The sequence below is a fragment of the Eleutherodactylus coqui genome, chromosome 7 (genome assembly GCF_035609145.1).
Source record: "Eleutherodactylus coqui strain aEleCoq1 chromosome 7, aEleCoq1.hap1, whole genome shotgun sequence".
Lineage (NCBI taxonomy): Eukaryota > Metazoa > Chordata > Amphibia > Anura > Eleutherodactylidae > Eleutherodactylus > Eleutherodactylus coqui.
The window spans coordinates 124,373,984-124,397,534 of record NC_089843.1 but is presented as its reverse complement, the minus strand read 5'-3'; the positions used below and the strand labels follow the sequence as shown (position 1 = coordinate 124,397,534).

General features: G+C 43.4%; 1 protein-coding gene across 1 annotated transcript in view; it reads right to left on the bottom strand.

The window, feature by feature from the left end:
* FBXW7 (F-box and WD repeat domain containing 7) overlaps nucleotides 1-23,551 on the bottom strand; it is a 173,943-nt gene that overhangs the window by 142,381 nt on the left and 8,011 nt on the right. Inside the window, exon 2 of the mRNA XM_066573647.1 lies at nucleotides 19,459-19,864. The gene's annotated coding sequence lies outside the window, so the exon portion shown is untranslated. The remainder of the gene's footprint in view (nucleotides 1-19,458; nucleotides 19,865-23,551) is intronic.

Genomic DNA, 23,551 nt, shown 5'->3' with positions numbered 1-23,551 from the left:
AATTTCTAACTATAACAAAAAAAATGCATTACATTTCTGTAAAAAAAAGAAAAACAAAAAATCCTACAGTAGTAGAATAAGTTTCTGGCTTCTGGGAAACTTTCACATTAACTCAGCATAAATTTGAGAACCCTACAGTAGGCAGAGAGTCTGAACATGTAGCATGGGTAGCTGGTGCTGAGCGATATAGGTGCAGGTATGCTAAATGCAGTCCGGGCAGTGAGTGAAGAGTCAGACAATAAGGTCTATGTAATCTACAGAAGAGATCTCCCAACATGTGGTGAAGTAGGTGCGGTATGGAGGAAACAATAACTGCATTAAGACACGCCTGACACCGGCGCTCTACACATTTGTTTGCCTCGATAGGTTAGGGAAAGGTTATAGAACAAGAATCTCAGGTACATCTTCAGTTATCACCTAGACTAATTAAACGCTTTTACACTAGCCAATTATTGGCCAAATGTAACGAGTGGCGAACCACCAAGCATATCAATCAGCAGTCCTACACTGCAGCTCACACAGCACAGATGATTGCCTGTATAGGACTATGATCATCAGCAATTAGTGGTTGGCGGCACATTTCCCTATTCACACAGGAAGATGTACAACGTTTGCTGGCCGATAGTCATGCCTTTACAAGGTCCAACAATCAGGCAAACGGTCCAAATTGTCAGGTGGTGTAAAAAGCCCTAAAGTGATTGCATCTGCCACTACACAATCTAGATATATTCTGAAACACGTTTGCCACATTAGAGAAAAGAAAAAAAATACAATCCTGACCAATGAAAATGAAATTCTAGGTAGATCATCATTAACCCTTTCCAATCCATTGTCTGACGTCTAAAGACATTATGATTTAAGGCTGTACAGCTCTGATGTTGGAAGACGTCCGTCGGGGCTCTCTTACTGTATATTGCCAGCCTTTGCTGTCGGAGCCTATCCAACGTGTCACCTCATGCAGTACTGGCTCTAGCCAGCATATAGCGCTGTTGTATAACAGCAGAAAAAGAGTAAGCCCCCTAGGAAAACCAGGATACAAATTGGATTGGAAAGGGTTAAGACTGTTTTCACACCTTCACTGGGGATTCAGGTTTCCTACTCTGTTCAGGGAGCAGGAAGAGGCAAATCCCGCGGCGGAACTATTCTATCTCTGGACAGAACCAAACAGCACTGGATGGACCCCATCGACTACAATGGGGTCCGCTCTCTCTCTGCCCAGTTGCTTGCCTTTTGGACAGAAGAAAGTACTGCATGCAGCACTTCTTCTTCTGGTATTTTCAGCCGGTTCTGCGGCGGGACCTCCGGCTGGAGCATCCGATGCAAATGTGAAACCAGCCTTGCTCTCCGCAACACAAGTAGTAAACACTGGTTAGGGGGTCCTGGAGTTTGGGGGCTGCTTGCTCACAGACAGCTCATCGTTAAAGGGGCATTACATTTTTTGGCTTTTTATAGCCAAGATGGGCAACTGCTGCTATGGTTACTGGCCCCTCGGCAGGAGCATATGGAAAGAGCCCAGTGCTTCAGCAGAGCGCTATTTCAGTAGCTCTCATTGAAGTGAATGGGATCTACGGAAACAGCATAATGCAGGAAACTGAAGCGCCCGGCTCTTTCCGACAGGTCATCAGCACAGAGCTCTGGGTACTTTCATCTCCACTATGAAAAGCTAAGGAGGGAATACCCCATTAAAGTAGACAGGGAAGAGGAATATTACATTAATTTAGGCTAGTGGCACCTCACGCCGGATAGCACACAGATACAAGTCCGTCTGCTGTCTGGTAGACATGGCCACACCACATGCACACACACCGCCATGTGCCATTGGTCAGACAAGAATAGGACAAGTCAGGAGCATTTTCATGTGGATCACGGTTCCGTGTGAAAAACCGTCCATGTTTATAGCCTCCCTCATAGTACATGGCCCCATTATATCCAATGTGTGGAATTACCCAGACGATATATGGTCCAAAAATACGCCATTGCGCCTCTAGCTTTACAAGCATTCCCGTTCATTTACCTTGAATAACTAGAAAACCTCTTACAAGGGAATGTGTGATCAGAAAATAACCCATCGTTTAACCTAAATTTTCAGATTAATTTTTAAACATTTTTCCATGTTACCATCTATATATAAAAAGGAAAAAAAGAAAACCTCAAATGATGCAGTTTTCTCTCTGGCCAGCCAGCCTCAGCTCAGGAGGAACATGTAGTAAATCGCTGCATGTATGAGGCAGTGTTTTACCGATGTGCGAGCCGGCCTATTGCTGCGTATGGCCGCCATTTTTTCACTGTGTATGGCACGCTGTTATGTGCAATCTTCCTGGTTTCCTTTTTATATTTCCTGCTCTTTCGCTTAGTGACGTTACGTATAAACGCAGCACATCAGCACTGTAATTGCGTATGTACAGTGTTTATTACACACCCATAGATTACAATAGGGCTCTATCGCACGTAATACGTGGTGAAATAGAATATGCTGCGTTCGTTTTTTACGCACGTATTATATGCATTGTATATTAGCAAGTATGAGTGGATCAATGAAAATCAATATATGTTCATTGACTCCATTCACCATGTATTATGCGAGCGTATATTGCGCACGTAATACGCTATGAATCTACACTTGTGTGAGCAGGTTCTGTAGAGATCCCCTCTCATTAGGCTACTTTTACCCAGGATGACCATCACTCCTGCCTTCCGTCTCCATTCACAGTGAACAGGCAGTCGTTTATCTTTTCACAGAGCGAGAAGTCACTCGCTAGTCGCATCATATCAGCTCACGGGAACAAAGTGAGCAATAAGCGATTTCTAGGACTCTGCCGGGTCCCACGTTTACATGGGGCCACTGCTGGTAAAAAAAAAAAAAAAAAGAAGAACAAATGCTCGTTTGACGGTTTCCAAACAATAATCATCCTGTGCTACTAGTCCTCTCATTATTATCACAGGCAGGATAACAATGAATAGTAACACCTACACATAGATAACACCAGATTCACCATTCACAACTGGTGATTGTCACGGCTCACCTCCTCCCCCTCCCTGTACAATCACCTGTGCGCATGTCAGAGAGTATGCCCACAACACTTTCCCACAGAAGTCAGTGGGTCCCTTCCTATCCATTGGGTCTATGGCCTGAGAGGTTGCAAATGAAGTCAGAGTTGATAACAACGCTCATTTGTTTCTTTCATGTGAGGAATCGTTACTCAGAATTTGTAACACGGGTCAAACAGTCAACCAAAGTTCTTACTTGAAAGTTTTGAAAAAGTTTGCATCCCAATGTACAGAGAAGACGGCCCGATTTGTGGCAAACAGGTGACGGGTTCTTCCATCCCGACAACGCATCGGCCCACACAGCGCTGAATGTTTAGCGCTTTTTGACAAAAAACTGCATGACACGACTGGCACAACTTCCACAGTCACCTGACCTCGCTCTGTGCCATTTTTTTTTTTTTTATTTTATTTCCTTGGGTTAAAAAACACACCTCAAATGTTTTGTTGATGTTGACGAGGTGAAACAAAAAAAAAAAAAAGTGTCAACGTTTTAAAATACATCAATACCGAGTTTTTAAAAAATCTAATGAAATAACGTTTGGACGAATGCATTGCTTCAAATGGAGCATCATTTTAGAGACTGACGTTTCAAAAATGTACAAATAAATAGATTCCTTTTCATAAGCGAGTCCCTGTTTCTTCTGGGTCCCCCCTGAATACACAATACATTCCCTTTAAGGCCATTTCACACATAGCTGTAATACAGCTGCATAAAATAGTGGATTGCAGCAGATCCCCCCCAACCCCTCGCCCCCTTCACATGCAGCCATCCTGAAGCCAACTTAGAACAAGTTCTGCAATGATCGTAGTTTTCTTCGAGATCTGGGCGTTGCAGCCGTGGGTGCTAAAACGTGGCCCTAAATCATGAATCAAACCTATTCACCATTTAGGGAGTCCCTTGAGGTCAACTCTGATGACTATAACAATACAAAGACGTGTAAGCAAACCGGGAGCGGTTTCTCATGGCAACCAGTCAGTCCGACTTATCTCCCCCCACCTCCCATACAATTATGCCATTTTAACATTAATGATAATCCTTGTCAGAGTCTAAAGGCAACATTTCCCAGCGTCATCAGTACATCTATACCAAACAATCCCAATTAGTAGAACATCTCCAAGAAGGCATCCAGAAATGTACTGCAAACACTAGTGGAATAACTGATGAGCTGAAGGAGACTGGAGCTGAATAAATCCATGCATACTGCAGCGTTAGGTCTGTTAATGCAAATCAGAGCACAAAGTCATTGCCAGTGAAGTGTTATCTGCGGCGCACACAGACTGCAGAAGCGCTGGGCCACAGGACTGATTATTTACATATCCGTGCAGGCGCGCTATATCATACACACCGGCTAATGCGTCATTAGGATTCTGGACTGCTAAGAAAAAAGTAGCACTAACTGGTATCATACAGATATATCTTTAAAGGGGTCTTATAAGGGCAGAGAGAAGAGGGTGGGGTAATAACAATGTATCACACATCCTCTATTACAATTTACTTACCAAACAATAATATACGGGATGAGTGCTGGAGGATGTATATATCCTGGTCCGTACAAGATATCTATAAACTACATATCATGTGGATACAAATCCCAATAAACAAAGCAGTGGAGCCCCCCTCCACATACACCAACTACCCCACTTACTGAAGAATACACTTTACATGAGCGGCGGAGGAAGGCAAGTGATAACAGAGATGCTCCCAGCACATTTCTGGCTCAGAAATGTGATTGTCAATTGTCAAGCAAATGAGGCCATTGTATCAATTCTATATCTAAAGCTAGAAATGCGCAGTTGGCTCCTAATCTGATGAGCATTCACATTTTTTGCTGCTGGGTTCATTGGGAAAGGGGGATACAATAGATGTCACATCATACAAATGAGTTTCGTGTCGTCCCCCCCTCCCCATTCGTGTCAAGGGAGATATCATGAACTTGCACAGCCCCATAGGTCCCTTCTCAGGAGATAGCGATGGACAGGACAGGGTAATTGAGAATTTGCATTGCTCAGGGCCATTTACTTTAGTAATATACACATAATAATATTGGTTAACAATATGGTCGTTAATGATTAATTACTCTTTTGTAGAGGCTGATTATTAGTCAGATGAATGCTCGTTTGTTGTTTAATTGCATGTTGTATGTGGACATTAAAGAGGTTTTCCATGCAAATACTAATCGATGACCTATCGCTCCAAAACAACCAAAAGGTAGGTATACCAAGGATAAAATAGGATCTACTTGGTGTGTATGTTATGTCCAAATGGGACAAACAGTTATACCCTAAGGCAGGGGCGGAACTATTGGGGATTTGGTTGCACCCTGGCCCAGGAGCCTCAGGGGGCACATAAGGCCCATCTTTTCCATATAGGGAGCCTGGTAGCTGAACTTTTGCACCCAGGCCCCTGAGCCTTTAGTTATGTCCCCGCCCTAGGGGTATCTTAGCAGAGGATGACTATCAGGCACATAGGAGCTGGAAAGCCATCCCACCGGCTACAGCCCAACTACCGCTCCAGTGCTTTACACTGGAGTGATAGTCATTCAAGTGAGTGGAGTCGGATCGTCCGGGGATCGGGATCGTTCCAGTCACCCGCTTCCATTCACAGTAAACAGAAGTCGCTATAAATCAGGCAACAGTCGCCCTGTATAAAAAGGCAACTAGAGTCCTAAAGGGCCTTGATGGCCTTGATTAATCAATATGAACCAACAATTACTCCTGTCCTACATATGAACATACACAACTGGCGAGTGTTCTGGTATGTCCCACAAATCCTATTTGGCTTGGGTACAGTATGGGAGCACAAAAGTAGAAAAACCTATATCCCAGCGCTCAGAAGTGAAATGGTGTAAAATGATATATTCCGCTCTGTACCTTACAGTTGCCAGCAGCCCCCCCCCCCCCATGTAATCAGTGCTGTGCTGCCAACAATATTGACAGAGCCGCAATAATTCATGCATGGCCCATGACCGCATGTAAAATGAGCTGAATGAGTGCAGAGAGACTTGCCATGTTGATCGGTGCTCGCTTCAAGCATTACATCTATATGCATTTATTAAAAGAGAAAAACCTTAATTGTATGACCATCCATACAAATACTTTCAAAACTAGTTTTGTAGTTCATTTGTTCATAGACTCTACGTTAAAAAAATAAAAATCTGGAATATTTTCCGGGTATCGATAGTTCTGCATTGTACTTGCTGGACCTGTGATAGCCAACTTCAGCGTTATTAGGGACTACAAGGAGAAGTCCATACAAGGAAGTAAAAACCCTGGAATGAGATTAGAAACTCTTCAATGAGCTGCCATTTATTAAAAAAAATTCCATAAATATGGGATTGTCTCCAGCAATAACAGATCCTAGTTAGTGTACATTCTTCTTGCACATGCACAATTTGGAGCCAGCTGGCTGGAATCTCAAAGGCATCTGTCTTAATATACCGTGTGGAATAAATTCACTGAGAAAACAAAAACGTAACAACCAAGTAATTGAAGAATGGCTGGAGAGCACAACACCAAAAACAGCACTGGCGTGACGGTCAGACAAGCTTTGCCAGATCGCGATATTTTGGTGCAACCAAGCCAATAGGTGGTATACGAATGTTAGACTAGATAGTCTAAAGATATACGGGCTTTATCATCCAGCAGAATCACTGGTGCATTTAAAGACTGTCTAGTCAAAGTTTGCACTGCCCATTAGTAAATCTACCGCATGGTGTTACGGCGGTGATACATTTGGAGCATCTTCTGTCTCATCCAGGTTTTTACTATCTGAATTTTAGACAGTATTAAAAAAATTGTCATAACTCACAAAAAAGGAGCCAAGTATGCATCCCCTGATATGTTGCAGGGCAGGCTCAATCATCATGTTCCCTGATAGCATGCAATCTGGCTCTCTGCATGCTATCAGGGAGCATGGTGATTGAGCCTGCCCTACAACATATCAGGGGATGCATACTTGGCTCCTTTTTCTGCGAGATAGGTCTTTGTACATTTTTTTCTCTCTCCTCTTTGATTGTAATTTTGTATTAGCAAATTGGCTTCAATGTCTTTTGTAAGATAGCTGACTTTTTTGCTTTCATTACGTTATAGGCTTTCTTGGATCTGGAAGGCATCCAGTTCTGTGCTTGGAGTACTATTTGTAGGTTGTGAACCTTTGCCAGTTTGCCTGTTCAGAAGCCTTCTTCTGTAATCACTCATCTGCAATACAAATTATCCAGACACCTAGGCGAGTGCCCGCTCACGAACCATCAGTGCACTAATACTTACATGTGGGATTCCAGACTCCTACACAAAACAAAAAAAGAAGTCACAGACTATCCTCTCTACCTACCTAAACAGGACAGATAGTGAGTGGAACCAGCCATCTTTGCCAAATGTCTATTTTATGACTACAGACACAATCACTTTTAAGGTCCTTAGAAAAGAACCCTTTTCTTATGGCTCACAGAGAACCTCAAGTATAGCGAGAAAAATATATCAAAAACTGCCCACATGCAAGTCTTCCAAAGTAGTTCAAAAGGGTTTATCAGGTGGAAGAACAGCTCAACCTGCAATACCATGGTAGAAGCGGATATACTCCCCTTCCCCTGCTTAGCGGATACCAGGTCATGTGACGGCAGCAGCTAATCACTGGCTGAAGAGAGCTGGTTATTGGTTGTAGAAGACACATGGCCCTGGTGTTCATGTCTTCGCTGGCTCCTTGCATCTGGAAGTGAAGGCTTGCAGGAACCTGATGGCAGCCGAACAAGAGTAGGAAGGGTGGATGTATCTGCTTTTAGGTTGGTACTGCAGGCCGAGATGGTTGGTGAACCCCAGGAGTCACATGCCACGGCATCAGGATGCCATTGCTACAGCAAGCATAAAGTAAAGTGTGGCGGTGGACTGGGCACCCTCATGTGTACAGGAAGGAAGCCTAAACAGACTTGTCGGATGTGGGTAGAGACCCTCTAGAACTACCAGGCTGCCCCTCTAGAATGGAGCCAGTGTCCCCTAATATTTCAGGGATGGAGAAAGCTTTGGTCTAGGCAGAAGTCTCATTAGGAGTCTTACACAGAATATTTTGTTAAGGCTTTTCATTAAATTTGCTGTTTCACCATGACGACTATGATCTCTATGACAACAAATGGATGGTGCCACAGATACCAGGATGTAGCGATTTGGCCATTTTAGGGAAATTGTCCTTTAGTCTGAAGGAAAAGCTAACAGGTAATTATTGCTATAAGGATTTCTAGGATATGGGGGATGACGAGAATCTCACAATGTTGTCAGGCGTTTCACCAGATTGCAAAGATAGATTGCTTCACTTCAATTAACGGAACTGTACAATTAGATTACAAGCAGTGAGAGCGATAATAAATATTGAGACAGCAGTACAAGAATATATCACGGAGTCAACAATCGGCACAGGCTGCCAAATGTCACGAAAAAGAGAAGAAGATGTAAGTAAAGAACAGTCCAGCTTCCTTCATACACGTTTTGGGGCAGTTATTCTAGACTTGCAAGAGCACACCGAAATTCATTCATTTAAATAAATAAAAATAAATAAATAAAATAAGTGTTTCTAGCTTTTTAGCTTGATACTTTTTTCTAGTCTCTCATAGAGATAACATCCGGCCATTGCAGAAAAAAGGAGCCGTGACTGCACCATCAAAAAGCCACAAAAAGATGCAACACTTTTCCCAAAAACACTATATCTGAATCCACGTGCTTGGAATCAGTGGTCAACGAAGCCAATAATGCAGGGCCATTTCATATAGTGCCATTATCGCCCGTCTACAGCTATTGGGATATGTGGGAGGAGAAGCTTGTATGTCCCTGATGCCACGGAGTACTAAACCAGCGCTGTCAGGGCTCGTTCACATCAGCATTCTAAATTCCATTGTAAATAGATCCTTTTGCTATTGAAAAAAATAGCAAAAACAGAATTCAAATGGAATCCGTGGTTCAAGGTTTATTTGGGTTTAGGTTTTTTTTTTTCTTTTGTTTGTTTTTTTAAATGATCTGGTAGACTGATACATAAAAATAAAAAAGCTTGAAAAAGATGAATTCTTTGTTTGTTACCATTTATTTCCGTTGTTGACAGATTAGTTAAACGGATAACAAAAACAGAACGTAACGGAAACCTTTTCATTCAGTTCCGTCACCCACTCACTAATGGAGAAAAAAAAAGTGCAGGGGGAAAAAAACGTAAGCATCCTTTCCATTTGATTTCCACTTTTTCATTCAGACAACAACAACGCAACAGTCTGCGATATTATTTCCATTTAAAAACGAAAATCTAAAAGAACAGGGGCAAACTGCGCCGACCTGAAACCCTTCAGTCCCCACCGGCATCAATGGACATTTAAACAGAGCCATGGTTTTCTATTGGACGGTTTCTCAGAGGAATAGTTAAAGTAAAACAAAAGCGCACATGTGAACGGGCCCTCGGTGTGCATTAGTGTTCAACGCCATCATACATGCTGTAACCAGAAAAGAAAAATTGTTCATGACAGCTAGTGTTCTCTGGTAACAGCTATTCTCATGTCTAACTCAATGCTCTGTCTTTCTAAGTCCTCGTTCAGACAAGCGCTGTTTTAGTGTAGTATAAGCTTGTGAAAAGAGAGTGGCTTTACTGCACTAAAGATCGCGTGAACGGGGAATTTCCAGTATTTTAATTAGCAGTGAAATTGCCCGTTCAGACGATCGGAGGTGCGTGTTGCGTGTTATCCGGCCCCCATAGGAGTCTATGGAAAGCAAGCACCAATGATAGGTCCAGTCCTATCTTTTCACGCACCACGGACCTTAGATGCCAGCATTGCAGTCACATGTCCTATCTTTGTTAGGTGCGAGGATTTAGCACGTCTAAAATTCCTTCATCTGAATGCTTCTATAATAAAACATTGGTTCTAGTAGAAGCACTTTCTCTGCGCAGCTCTAATGTGCTAAAACAGCGCCCGTGTAAACAGGGCCCAACTTGGAGGACGTGGCAATTAGCATGGATATGGCTACTTAGTAGCTCCATAACAAAAGTACCAGCCAGCACAGGAGGTTCTATTAAACATGCTCCTCACACAATCCACAAACACCAAACTTTATGTTCCTGCGATGAAATACTGGAGAAATTAAGAACTGGATTAGGAGTCATCCAAGAGGTTTGGCCTGAAACCAGTTCGATTTTCAGAACCGGGAGTCGACCTCAGACTCAATGCATTCGCTTCCATTGTTGTGCCATCTCCAGAACACATGGAATCGCATCCCCACTGGACTAATCAACTTCTACATACGGTTTTTGGTGTCCATTTGTAGACAAATTCATGTTATCTCCTGGGAAAATATGGCTGAAATATAAACATTATTCACCGAGCCAGCCTCTTGCTAATATCATGAGGAAAGGTTGGTGGTTGTGGTTTGAAGGAACCTTGAAACCACGTAGGTGGGGGACACAAGAACTGTCACACCTAGGAGCTGTATCAACATAGAGAACTGTCCATATTTCCACTTGTTACAGCCAGCACTATTTGAATCAAATTTCTGGTATTTCTATTATTTTATCCTTTTTTTTTTCAAAACAGTTTTGGTGTGTATATTATAGAGGTCTCAATTTTATGTACATTTATATATAATCACTGCTAACCTTTTAGAATAAAGTCTTCAAACTTTATTAGTCCGTCCTTAAGGTTCTAAGCAATCCAGAAACCCAGATGCTGGGGTAATCGTGTTTGGGCTGCTGGAAACCGGAAAAGGTCCATATTCAGTCAGTGAGCAGAACCTACCTGGCAAATAGATGGTCGGTGGTGGCAGCAAAGTGTCGTGGGGCATGCTGTTCGGGTCGGACTTGGGCTCCACCTTGCACAAGTGCACGATCCGGTCAGCTGGCAATAACCCCACCCTGCGGTCTGCCCCGGGTGCTGTACGTCACAGACTAGCAAGAGTGGTGCCGTTTCCATGACAATCAGGATTATGGGGGCAAACCATCATCATTACTACGATCATTCGTCCCTATGCAGTTTGCCTATTTACACTGGGAGATGTGCTGTCGCCAAGTATTTTTTTGCCCACATGAAAGATGTGATCAGCTGATGTATGCTCATTTGTCGGCAATGATCAAGAATGAATTTTTCTTCTGATCGTTTGTTTGATCAGCAGCCAGTGTACAAGGCCCTTGAGTCTAGCTCTCACAGCTAGGATTTTAATAAGCATTTCTCAAGGTTTCTAAGCCAAGTACCCAATAGACAAATCACAGCCCCCAGGGTTATACATTGTGATCCACATTCATTACAAGTACGAGGACTTCATTTTAAAGAGTTCTACCTCTGATGAAAGGCTCCAACGTACGCCATGGTATAGACCATTTATTTATTTTTTTTAAACTATATAGCTTTGTATGTAATAGAATTGTACTACTTTTTCCAATACACCAGGACAAGAAAGAGTATGCATATGTATAAGGCCCTGATGTGCCAAAAGGAATCTGTTAGAAACATACGCCTGGTATGAACAGAGCCTTACAAACCTACCAACTACCCTCTGGGGTACAAGTACAAAAAAAAAACCCCAAAAAAACAAAAAACACATTTCCGAAGAGTCAAGCTATATAGCACCAAGCTCAATCAGAAAAGCGGACTGTGTATGTCCTATTGTACTCTGGAAGAGAATCATTGTAATGCAGAACATTTTACTGTTGGACTCCCACCAATCAGTAAGTTATCTCCTACTCTGTGGATAGGGAATATACTTGCGGAGATGGGAATACACCTTTAAATCACAGAGTGCAGGCGTTTTGACTCATGTCTGAGTCCTCATGCCCACAGCCGTGACGGACTCTGCCAGCAGAATATTGCAGCAGAGTCTGTCACGGTGCCCCCCCAAAGACCCCATACTCACCTCTCCAGATTCGCTGTGCGCGTCCCACCCGGCAAAACAGTGAGCATGCGCAGTACAGCGCGTAACGCGCCGGCAATGCGGGATGACGCTGCGGGTGGTGGGCAGGGACGCGTAATCCCGCGATACTTCCGCTGTGATACAGAAGAAGTATAGTGTGATAGCTGGCTTCCATTGACTACAATGGAAGCCGGCCGCACATATTCCCGCGGCAATTACAGCATGCCACGGTTTCTTTCACGTTGCGGAATTCCGCAGCATGAACACTGAGCCATTAGGTTAAATAGAACCTAATCGCTCCGGGGTAACACCGTGGATTTCCACTACATGAACCGCGGCAGGAATACGGACGTGGGCATTAGCCCTAAAACAACTGCTATTGCCTTTTTTTTAGCACCACATGACTAAGGGCTCCTGCACACTGGTGATCGTGATATCGCTGCGTTGTTAACATTAGAAAGTCCTATTGACATTCGCGTTAAAAGAATGCAGCGATATCGCGATCGCAAGTGTGAAGGCCCCGTAAAGGGATTGTCTCATCAGAGATATCCCCTAAAAAAACACAGGTTCTAATTTGCCAGGGGAATGGGAGGCACTCTCCATTGTGACTGAGAAAGAGGGTCCAAATGTGGGGACCCCTCCCACCCCCTTAAATGTCTATGTGGTCTATAGGGCATATCAACATGGGATGTCTTCATGAGACAATGCCTTTAATAAAAACAAAACAGATTCAAACTAAATTTCATCATCTTCCTCACATACAAAACACTCTTATACACCAACCAAGCAAAGCCAAGCAAATAAATATGTTCAGTCTATCCAATTCCACTAATCTGCCATCAAAAATGCCCATAGTTTTGTTAGTCCATCAGCCAATGCTGACTGATCACCCATTATTTGTTCTAAAGGCAAAGAGATAGGAATCAAAATGAAATGTTGCTACAAAAAAAAAAAAAAAGAAAACAAGCGGTGGGCAGCAGGCATAATCAATTTGCACAAAAGGCTGTGGCAAGAATGTAAAACTGGCGGAGGCCGGGTGGAGGATGTGTGTAATCTGAGGTTGGGATGTTATGATAGTAAACACATTACAAGCCTGCATTGCAGCATTTGGACAATGGTCGGACTTCACTTCTAATCCGGCTTCCTCAAAGGACTCAATCCGTTATTATAGCTGGTCATTTCCATTGATGTGTAACATCCCATGCAGTAAAATACTCCACCAATTAGATAACGGGAGCGAGGACAGGAGCGCTCAGATACTCCACAGAGGGAGCAGTTGTAGTCTTAAATCGGAGAAGGTACATAAAGTGATAACAGCTGTTTCTCCCTAGTGTTGGAGATGCGGGGAACCCTACATGTATTTTGGGATTGCCCGTGGTTGGCGAACATTTGGTCTGAGGTTTGGCGTATTACCTCCAAATGTACAGATTTTGCTCTCCCAAATTCACCTGTATTCTTCTTCCTTCCTCTCAGCCACACCCCTCCATATTCCTACAGGCGCTCTGTGGGGAGACATCTGGACATGCATACTGAAACTCTGGCGGTAAAACGTCACATCCCTCTATTTCAATGCGGTTTCAACTGATCCACGAGACGATGGAGATGAAGAACCTCACAGCTTCCATCAAAGACACACAGGAAAATGTGTAACAACATGGCATTATTGGATCGAGTTCCTAAATTTGCAGGAATATAAGAATCTTTATTGTCAATGAGACCTCTTGACCACCCATACAGGGTTACAGTCCGAGTGTCCAAACCCTCCGTTCCCACTCCACCCCCATCCCGATATAGTGTCAAAGGTGTGTTTTTTTTCCCCATTCTCCCCTTCTCCCTTCCTTCAGTCCCCCCTTCCTCTTCTAAGCCTAACCCCTCTCCTGCTGGTTCCAGGGAGCTAGCAGACAATTCCCAGCTCAAAGAGAATAACCTAGGTTGGACATTACTTCAGTTTACAGTTTCCAAATTTGTTCCAATTTCGGTAATGATGCGTTCCTGAGCCTGTCCCAGTCTACTGTCGTAGATGGGGGCAAGCCTGTGAAACTAGGAAACTTGGATTTTGATGCTGCAATTGGATATTGTTGAATTGTATTTGTAACTTGAAATACAAATAAATAAAGAAATGGCAAAAAAAAAAAATCTGAGAAGGCGTCAATAGCCCAACGTGAAGTATATAGCGCAAAAGATTTAAATTGCCCATGGAGGCGGTGCAGCGGGAATCAAACTGAGTGGAGTCAAAAGAAATGTAGTAACTTCAAAATATAACTATTAACTATACTAAGCTTGATGTTACCCTTTTACTACATCGGTAATTATACATAAACCATTAATGAGGGAGTTGGGAGCGTGGAAAACAGGAGTCGGAAGATTGTTTAATGCCTGTTTTACATGGGACGAATCTTATTTGAACAGGTGAGGGACGTCCCCGCTAGGGCAGAACATGTAGACAGGCAGTCTCCTTGTGAAGGCGGTAGACATGAGGAGGCTTAAAAGGCCATACAATGCTCCTATGGAAAATTTGGCATGCAATGTCTCTGCAGCACCATGCATTAGAAGATGGCATTCTTACAAGTTATGGTAGGACTGCTACCTTCTAATAGGTCGTGCGACAGAGGCATTGCACCATCGTCCATTTGCATATTTTTACGGCGGTTGCAGAAACAGCATAAGACAATCCGCTTAACTATTTCCGTGACTCCAAACCAGCACATACAGTCCAACCGTGGGCGATCAGGCTCAGTTCGTCAGGTAGACCTGTGTTCAGACTTTTTATGGAAGGGAATACCCCTTTCACATATATCATTTATGTATCTACACCCTTCCCCTTGCTTTATTTCTGTATCTGATGTAGCACAAATTACTGTTTGGACATCTACTAGAATTTCAGGTCACATTCAATTTAAAAGCCCTAATCTATTACTGTATAGCAAAACCTTGGACATCTAGGCGTTACACCCTACAAAATACTACAAGGAAGCACCGAGACTCGATATCCCATTCCATGTGTAGTTATAGATGTGAACTTTATAGTTTGTCCAGAACTAAAAAGTGATGAGCCGCATTTTATACCAAAAACAGCACCCATGTTCCTGGTTTGCGCCCGCAACTACAGCTCATTCACTCAGCAGTTAATGTGATCGAGGTGTAATACCCTACACATCCAATGGACAAGAGTGGTGCTGTTTCCAGGGGCAGCAGACAGTACTTCCCAACCCTAGATAACCTCCCGATGTTCAATATTGCTTACAGGTGGGATTTAAAGGGGTTGTCCCGCGCCGAAACTGGTTTTTTGTTTTTTTTTAACCCCCCCCCCCCGTTCGGCGCGAGACAACCCCGATGTAGGGGTTAAAAAAACAAACCGCTCAGCGCTTACCTGAATCCCGGCGGTCCGGCGTCTTCATACTTACCTGCTGAAGATGGCCGCCGGGGTCTGCTCCCTCCGTGGACCGCAGCTCTTCTGTGCAGTCCATTGCCGATTCCAGCCTCCTGATTGGCTGGAATCGGCACGTGACGGGGCGGAGCTACACGGAGCCGGCATTCTGCACGAGCGGCTCCATTGAAGAGAGCAGAAGACCCGGACTGCGCAAGCGCGGCTAATTTGGCCATCGGAGGGCGAAAATTAGTCGGCTCCATGGGAACGAGGACGCTAGCAACGGAGCAGGTAAGTAAAAAAACTTTTTAGAACTTCTGTATGGCTCATAATTAATGCACAATGTACATTACAAAGTGCATTAATATGGCCATGCAGAAGTGTATAGACCCACTTGCTGCCGCGGGACAACCCCTTTAATGAGTAGGAACAGCATACTAGTACCCTGTTTAGACTACACGATTCTCACTGAGATTCGCATAGCTCATTCACTAATCAATCAGGGTTGCACATCCCTATGTAAACTGCATGACGAACAAGAAGCGCACGATCCTCGTTCGTCATTGGAACGCGTTTAAGCTCAACGATTATTGTTCAGTTTCGTTTGCATGATTTTCTGAACGCTGATCCTTCCGTGTAAACGCCGCATAACTCAACGGTGATGACAAGGAATGAAGAGTCATTCTGAGAGACCGTCAATAACCTTTTCAGATGATTCACAGATGATAACCTTGTCCTTCGCTTTTTCATTCGGCCCTCGGAAAAACAAAGAAAAACATATACTGCACATTGAAAAGGTCAATAAGCATCATTTCCCTTCGTAGCACAATACTCTATAGAAATGAAGAGCTCCATGATGTTTAGACCTACAAAGCTACCAGTATGTCTTTGTCAATACAGTGATTTATTCATTAAAGCTACTAATAATGCAACCTTTTGTTGGATTGCGAAACTTCAGAAACCCCTTACGAGCCATCTTGCTTGGTATGTTTCTATCCGCTGTTTAAACTAGAAACGTCTTCACGAAATAAAGAAAGAGCGAATTGTATAAGGGAAACAGAATAGTGAATGGCTGGACGTTATGCTTCAATATTAGGCAACACGCACACCTATGTAGGACGGACGAAGCAGCCTGGTTACACTCCACTCACTCTACCGCGCCGGATGATACAAGCAGGGATAGATTAATATGGGCATAATGGTAGAAAAGAGAGAATTCATCGGAAAAGGTGATTTCAAGAGAAGCGCTTATTTGATGAAGCAACTTCTTTATAAGTCTGAGATGGGAACACTCCTTTAACCCCTTAACTGTCACATAAAAATTAGGGAGAAAAAAAAAACAAAAAACTACCGGAAAGTTCACTTTTTTTAAATGAAGATTTTGAAATTATGTCTCATGTAAACATATTTGGTACACAATTCATTAGCCTTAATTTTTAACCCCTTAGTGTCTTAACTAATCTTGGTCACAAGAACCAGTAAATCAATTCTCTTTTTGCTCTATTTACAGCATTCACCATGCAATAAAAATATTATGTTAACTTTATTCTACGGGTCATTACGATCATTTTTTTTATAGGATTTATTAAGTTTCATTACTTTTGTACAAATCTAAACATTGGTTGATTTAAAAAAAAAAAAAAATAGTATTTTTATATTGACAGAGATGCACGAGTTATATACGACTTTTGGATTATCTTTTACTCCCGTTTTAAAGTAGTGGGATTTACAGAAAACAGCTATTTTGTCTTTTCTAGGTTTTTATTAACTAAATTGAGCATGGTGGCTAAATATTGTAATGATTAATAGTATGAGCAGTTACGGATGTGGTGATACCAATATATTTTTATTTCTTCAATGTTTAAAGAATTGTAAAAAGGCAATCTTTTTTTATTGGTTTCCTTTATTGGGTTTGTCCTGTAAAACCACTTAGATGCTGTGGTGAGCATGACTGCGTCATCTGAGGTGTTAAACAGCGTAGAGGAGTAATTAGATGAGCAAGTGCTCATCTTCTCACTCCATTTCTGCATATAGACTTAAGAGATCTTATTTCATTATTTCCATTCTCACATTAAATTGTAGCTACATACATACTTTTGGTTTCATTTTAAAGGCAAAATTGGTTTGCAAATGAGACCGAACTTTTCACTATAGCCATAATAGAAGAGGAGCTACAGCTATGAGAAATAGGAAAAAAACTGTTCATTCAAAACTGTAATGTCCTTTTTCAGTTCAACAAACAGAGTTCAAAGTAATCAGTAGGGGGTTAAAGGCTATGGAGGTACATTATTGTACCTTGTCACCACCAGACAGCGTAGGGCTAGGGTACACCCCCAAAAGGTCCTGATTGGCTGCGTGCAGGAAGGTCCTAGCAGCGTGGGGAGTAAGTTTTGCCTTGGATGGAGCGTTAGGGTGAGGGTTAGTTTAAGTGTTAGGCTTACATTATTAGCTGTAAATGGTTCAAAATGCAAGCATTTACAGCTATTAATTTAACCATAAGACTTAAACAAACCCTCACCCTAACCCCCCATCCAAGGCAAAGTTCAGTCCCCACGCTGCTAGGACTTGCAATGTGTCGGCTACCCGCTATGTCGCTCTCCGTCTCCGGGACTGAGTGTTCCTGCCGGAAGCCTCCCAGCAGCACTGCAGGTTAAAAAAAAAATCATCTATCAGCGCTGATGTGAGGTTGGCGCTGGGGAACTGCACAGCGGTGGAGCAGAGAGGGGAGAAGGCAGACTGGCCGACTAGTGAAAGCAGCAGGCATGGAGACAGAGCGGAAGAGCGGGCAGAAAGTGAAACAGCGGGCAGGTGAGCTGAGGGCTGGGAAAAGGGAGACGGACAGCGGAGAGGCAGGAAGAGTGACAGCAGTAGCGGGGAGGTTACATCAGGGCCGGGGAAGAAACGGACAGCGGGGAGGCAGGGAGAGACAACAGCAACTGGGAGGTAAAAACAGCGCCGGGAGCCGAGAACCAGCGCAGCGCCGAGTTACTGAGCAGGTACCGTAGTCCAAGAGACAATCGACGACAGCACACGCCAAACCTCTATCTGAGGGAGGAACCCACTGGGCAAGAAGTTGCACGCTTCTTAATCGGTCCTGGATCCACTGGACCGAATTTAACAGGAATCAATGAATAATAGAGGTGAAGCAGCATCCACGGAAATTATTTCAAACGCTTTAATTCCTCCAGCATAAAACAACGTTTCAACCAACTTGTGGTCTTTGTCAAGTTGCTGAGCAGGGAGACCGGGGGAAGTTTAGTAGGCTGCAAGGACTGACATGAGAGACAGATTTGCAGCCAATCAGGAACAGGGGGCGTCACCCGCCTGTCAATCTTGTCTCCACCACTACTTCCGATGGTGACAAGATACAATAGTACTGGCTATGGACACACCTTTGGGGAGCAATATTTTTTTCACCTAAATACAAATACTTCGGAATAAAAATCATTTTTGCAATAGATCTGCCGGACGTCATATATTAAGAAGGAAAAAAAACAATGAATGAAAAAAAAATACACACAACCTGATTTTCAGCAGTGGTCTGGAAAAGCTAAAAGAATGCTAGTTATCATTACTTTACGCTTACATGATGTAAGCAATGATGAACGGATAGCCGTAAATCAACAATACAACAGATAATTCAGCTTTTTAAACACTTCACAAAAACTTGTTGTGAGGGAAAAATACTGAAAACTGGTAATGAGAGGCGTGGTAATTAAAAAGACTCCCAGACAAAACGGAGTAGCTACACATCACATACCCCCATATGAACATTGCTTAGTACATATGTATAAAAGTAAAGGTTCACCATACACACGAGATACAGGTCGTTTAGCCAATAACCATCTCTCCTGTTACACCAATGCACATGCACACCCGGCTGAACTTGGTTGTGCTTTCAATGGGCAGATGGGAGTAATTCCCTGCCAAACTCCAACAGCCCGAACTTCATCTCCCCAACATTTGCTGTTGGGTGAAGAGTTGGAAGACCCATGAACTAATGAAATGGTCAGCTGATGCGGCCACAATTGGCAGGTTGTGCTCAGTATCATCTAGCACCATCTACGGCCTGCTGAACGAATGCTTGCATATACCAACACATGAATAAAGAAACTCATGTTAAAGTAACAGAGATACAAGTACAATAAGAAGTAGCGGGAGAAGCCTCCACAATAACTCACCTGTTGGAGCAGAACGCCCAGTTGAGAGCAGCCGCCGGGGACTCTCACAATCCCCTGCTGGATGGAAGCAACCTTCAGTAGTGCTCCTGTCAGGACAAATACGACACATCCATAGCTGGGACAATCAAGAACAGTATTGTGACAATCAGCTTCTTCTCTTCTTTGGAGCGGGTGTAGACTTCTGGAGGCAACTTATAGTCTTGATAAAAAAAAGACGTTTCTTTTACACTAGTAAAGACAGCTGGATTCCCGTCTGAAGACTTTTAGAATGCCGAAATTGTGCAATATTGTTCAGAGACCCCTCGTATTCAGATTACCTCTGCTCAGAGACATTCCCAGTTGTATTTCCTCACTTCTAAAGACAGATGTGTAAGATCAGAACAGCAATGTGAACTGGAGGGGCTATCTGGAAAGAGAAAAACAACAGATTTAGAGGGATATTCCGTGACTTTCCTATTAACGACCTAACCTCAAAATGGGTCATGAATAGCTGATCAGTAGGGATTCACCGCTCAGGATCCCCGCCGATCAGCCGATTTTGAGCCAGCTGTCATTGCTGACGGAGCTAGCAGACAGCTCTTTTCATAGTTCAGCAGTCTGGGTTGGTATTGCAGGTGCAATACCAACCCAGGCTGCTTTGCAGCCTTCCTATCAAGCTGAACGGCAGTGGGAGCTGCGCCCACAATACCAACCTGGGCTGCTGTGCAGCTTCCCTATTAGGGCGCCTACCCACTTGCGTTGCCGATTTTCGCGCGTGAAAAACGCGGCGTTTTCCGCGGTGTTTTTTGCGCGTTTTTTGCAGCCCTCCATTGACAATCATGGGTGCATTAAGAGAAAAATAAAGGAGACATATGCAACTGACACTTCCTATGTGAAAAAAAACCCACGAAACGGGAAAAAAACCCAGATGGACAAGAACACATTCTATACTAATTGCTCTTGAGAAAAAAAACACAAAACATCGCAGGGAAAAAAAAAAAAACGCAAGTGGGTAGGCACCCTTAAGCTGAACGGCAGTTTGAGCTGCGCCCACAATACCAACCCGGGCTGCTGTGCAGCTTCCCTATCAAGCTGAACGGCAGTGGGAGCTGCGCCCACAATACCAAGGCGGGCTGCTGTACTACAGACCGAGCTGTCCACGTCTGGCGCTGTTCACACTCATAGCAGGCTGGCGAACAGCTGCTCCGTGGGAATCCCAAGAGGTGGACCCTTTCTGATAAACTACTGATGACCGATCCTGAGTATAGGTTATGAACAGTCAAGTTCCAGACAACCCCATTACGTAATCCTACAGATAATGTAGGTTTTGTAGATGCTTATGGGGGTATAATTAACGGAGGAGAGAAATCAGCCAAATATAATATAAACCTGAGTAGCTTGATAAGGATGGGTTGGTCTTCCAATAAGAAAAATTCCATTAAAAGAACATTGCCAAAACATGTAACAATAAGTCGAAGTTCCCAGGATGCCCCCTCTGATCACGCTAAAGTTCTTTTCAGCTGGAGTTTAGTCCTATCTGTTTCCAGGACAATCATGAGAACTCCCACAAGGGTCGTCACTCAGCCTGAAGGGCGGTTCAGCCCGCTTCTGCAGTAATGCTTCCATACCGGCTGGACAACAACCCCTGTGGGAGCGCTTATGATGCCTGGCTCCTCGTTTTCCCACAAACAGCTATAATGAAGATTGAGTAGAATTTTTAGCAACCTGCCAAAGAATGAATACTATTTAATAGCCATATAGAATGGAAATGCTGCAGCTCTCCAATTTCATCCAGAATAGCGTTAAACGCGAGACAGGCGATAAAGGGTATGTTTTAAATATAGGTGTACAAATGCATTTGGCGTTAAATTGCTATTAAAGGGGTTGCCTACTGTAGAAGACCCATTTTTATACACCATATTAATGGATTCTGAATTAATAGAGAGGGGAGAGCTCTGCTCAGGATCCTCTAGGCCAGAGGGAGAGTAACTCCAGGATTACCTGTTCTGTATTGATAAGATAGGCCATGCCTTTATAAGGTAACACCATGTAATGCTTTAGTTACTCAACGTCTCCCTACAGATTACAGTAAAAGGGTTTTTCAAGACATAAAAAAACTTCTGTGGCTCAGAAATGTATAAAATAAAGAAAAAGCAGATACCCAACCGATATGCCCCATAGCCACCGGTCGGAGCCCTGGCAGGAGGTCAAGTGCCCACTCAGCCAATCACAGGCATCAGCGAGGATTCTGCCATGGCCGCTGAAGCCATGTACAGCACGTGACCGCCCGATGACAATGCCTGCGTTCTGAGCTGCAGCAGCTAGGAGAATATGTGGTTTCTCTTTATTTTCTATATTTTTAAGGCAATTAATTTTTTTTTTTGAGTTCCGGAAAATTCCTTTAAAATGTGTTTTCCGATACTTATCATCAGGACAGACAGGTCATCCATAGTTGATTAGTGGAAATTCACCCCTTTGGATCCCTATCGATCCGCTGAATGAAGTGACAGCAGCAGTCAGATGATTGTCACTGAACTCCATACCACACACTGCGCTATACATTGTATAGCAGCTCTATTCCATTCATCTGAATGGGACTCAGCTGCTCTCAGGCCATGGCAGTAATGAATGCGCTGTCACCCAGCCGATGTGGCCTATTCAATCAGCGGGGATCTTAAGCAGTGAACCACTGCCAATAAACTACTGAGAACTGGTCGCCAATAGTTTAGTCCCAGAGAACTCCAAAACTGTTGGAGTGCCCAGCAAGGGACACTTTGTAGTTAATTAATGCTTAATAGACCATTTTAACAAGTAGGAACTGTCCAAAGTGAAGAACCCCTTAAAGAGGCTATCCCACAAATAACATTTATCACTGGGTGAACAGGGGATTAATGTATGATTGCTGGGAGTTGGCTCACCGGGACCCCAGAAATAATCAGAATGGGGGTCTTAAGTGCGCTTTTTGAATGAAGTGGTGGTTACACATGTGCATTGATGCTTCATTTATAGTCTAGGACAAGGATGACAAACTCATTTACACCAAGGGCCAAATCAGCATTATGGTTGCCTTCAAAAGGGTTGTTTGGAATTGTAATACTATATTAGTGTAACTACTCCTTACCATACTGCTAAATAACCAGAGACAGCATTTTACACACCGAGCCCATATTACACACCATCCTCATCCATTGATCTGGGTTCAGAAAATAACCACAAACACATACACCTATGTAGGACACACGAAAAAGTGATGAAGGAGCCTAGTTACACTCCGCTCACTTTACTGCACCGTACGATGCAAGCAGGGGGAGATATGTATAAAATATATACATTAATATATATACTGGCATATATATTAATATATATAACTATATATTAATACTGGCATAATGGTAGAAAACAGAGAATTCATGGGAAAAGTTAAGCGGGCGTCTTATTTCAAAAGAAGCGCTTATTTGATGACGCAACTCCTTTATAAGTCTGAGATGGGAACACTCCTTTAACCCCTTAACAGTCACATTAAAATTGGAAAAACCCTTCTGGAAAGTTCACTTTTTTTAATGAAGATTTTGAAATTAAGTCTCATGTAAAAATATTTGGCACCTAATTTATTATCCTTAAAGGGGTTGTCCCGCGGCAGCAAGTGGGTCTATACACTTCTGTATGGCCATATTAATGCACTTTGTAATATACATTGTGCATTAATTATGAGCCATACAGAAGTTATAAAAAGTTTTATACTTACCTGCTCCGTTGCTGGCGTCCTCGTTCCCATGGAGCCGACTAATTTTCGCCCTCCGATGGCCAAATTAGCCGCGCTTGCGCAGTCCGGGTCTTCTGCTGTTCTCTATGGGGCTCCGTGTAGCTCCGCCCCGTCACGTGCCGATTCCAGCCAATCAGGAGGCTGGAATCGGCAATGGACCGCACAGAAGAGCTGCGGTCCACGGAGGTAGAGGATCCCGGCGGCCATCTTCACCGGTAAGTATAGAAGTCACCGGAGCGCGGGGATTCAGGTAAGCGCTGTGCTGTTCTTTTTTTCAGTCCCTGCATCGGGGTTGTCTCGCGCCGAACGGGGGGGGGGGGGGGGGGTTTGAAAAAAAAAAAACCCGTTTCG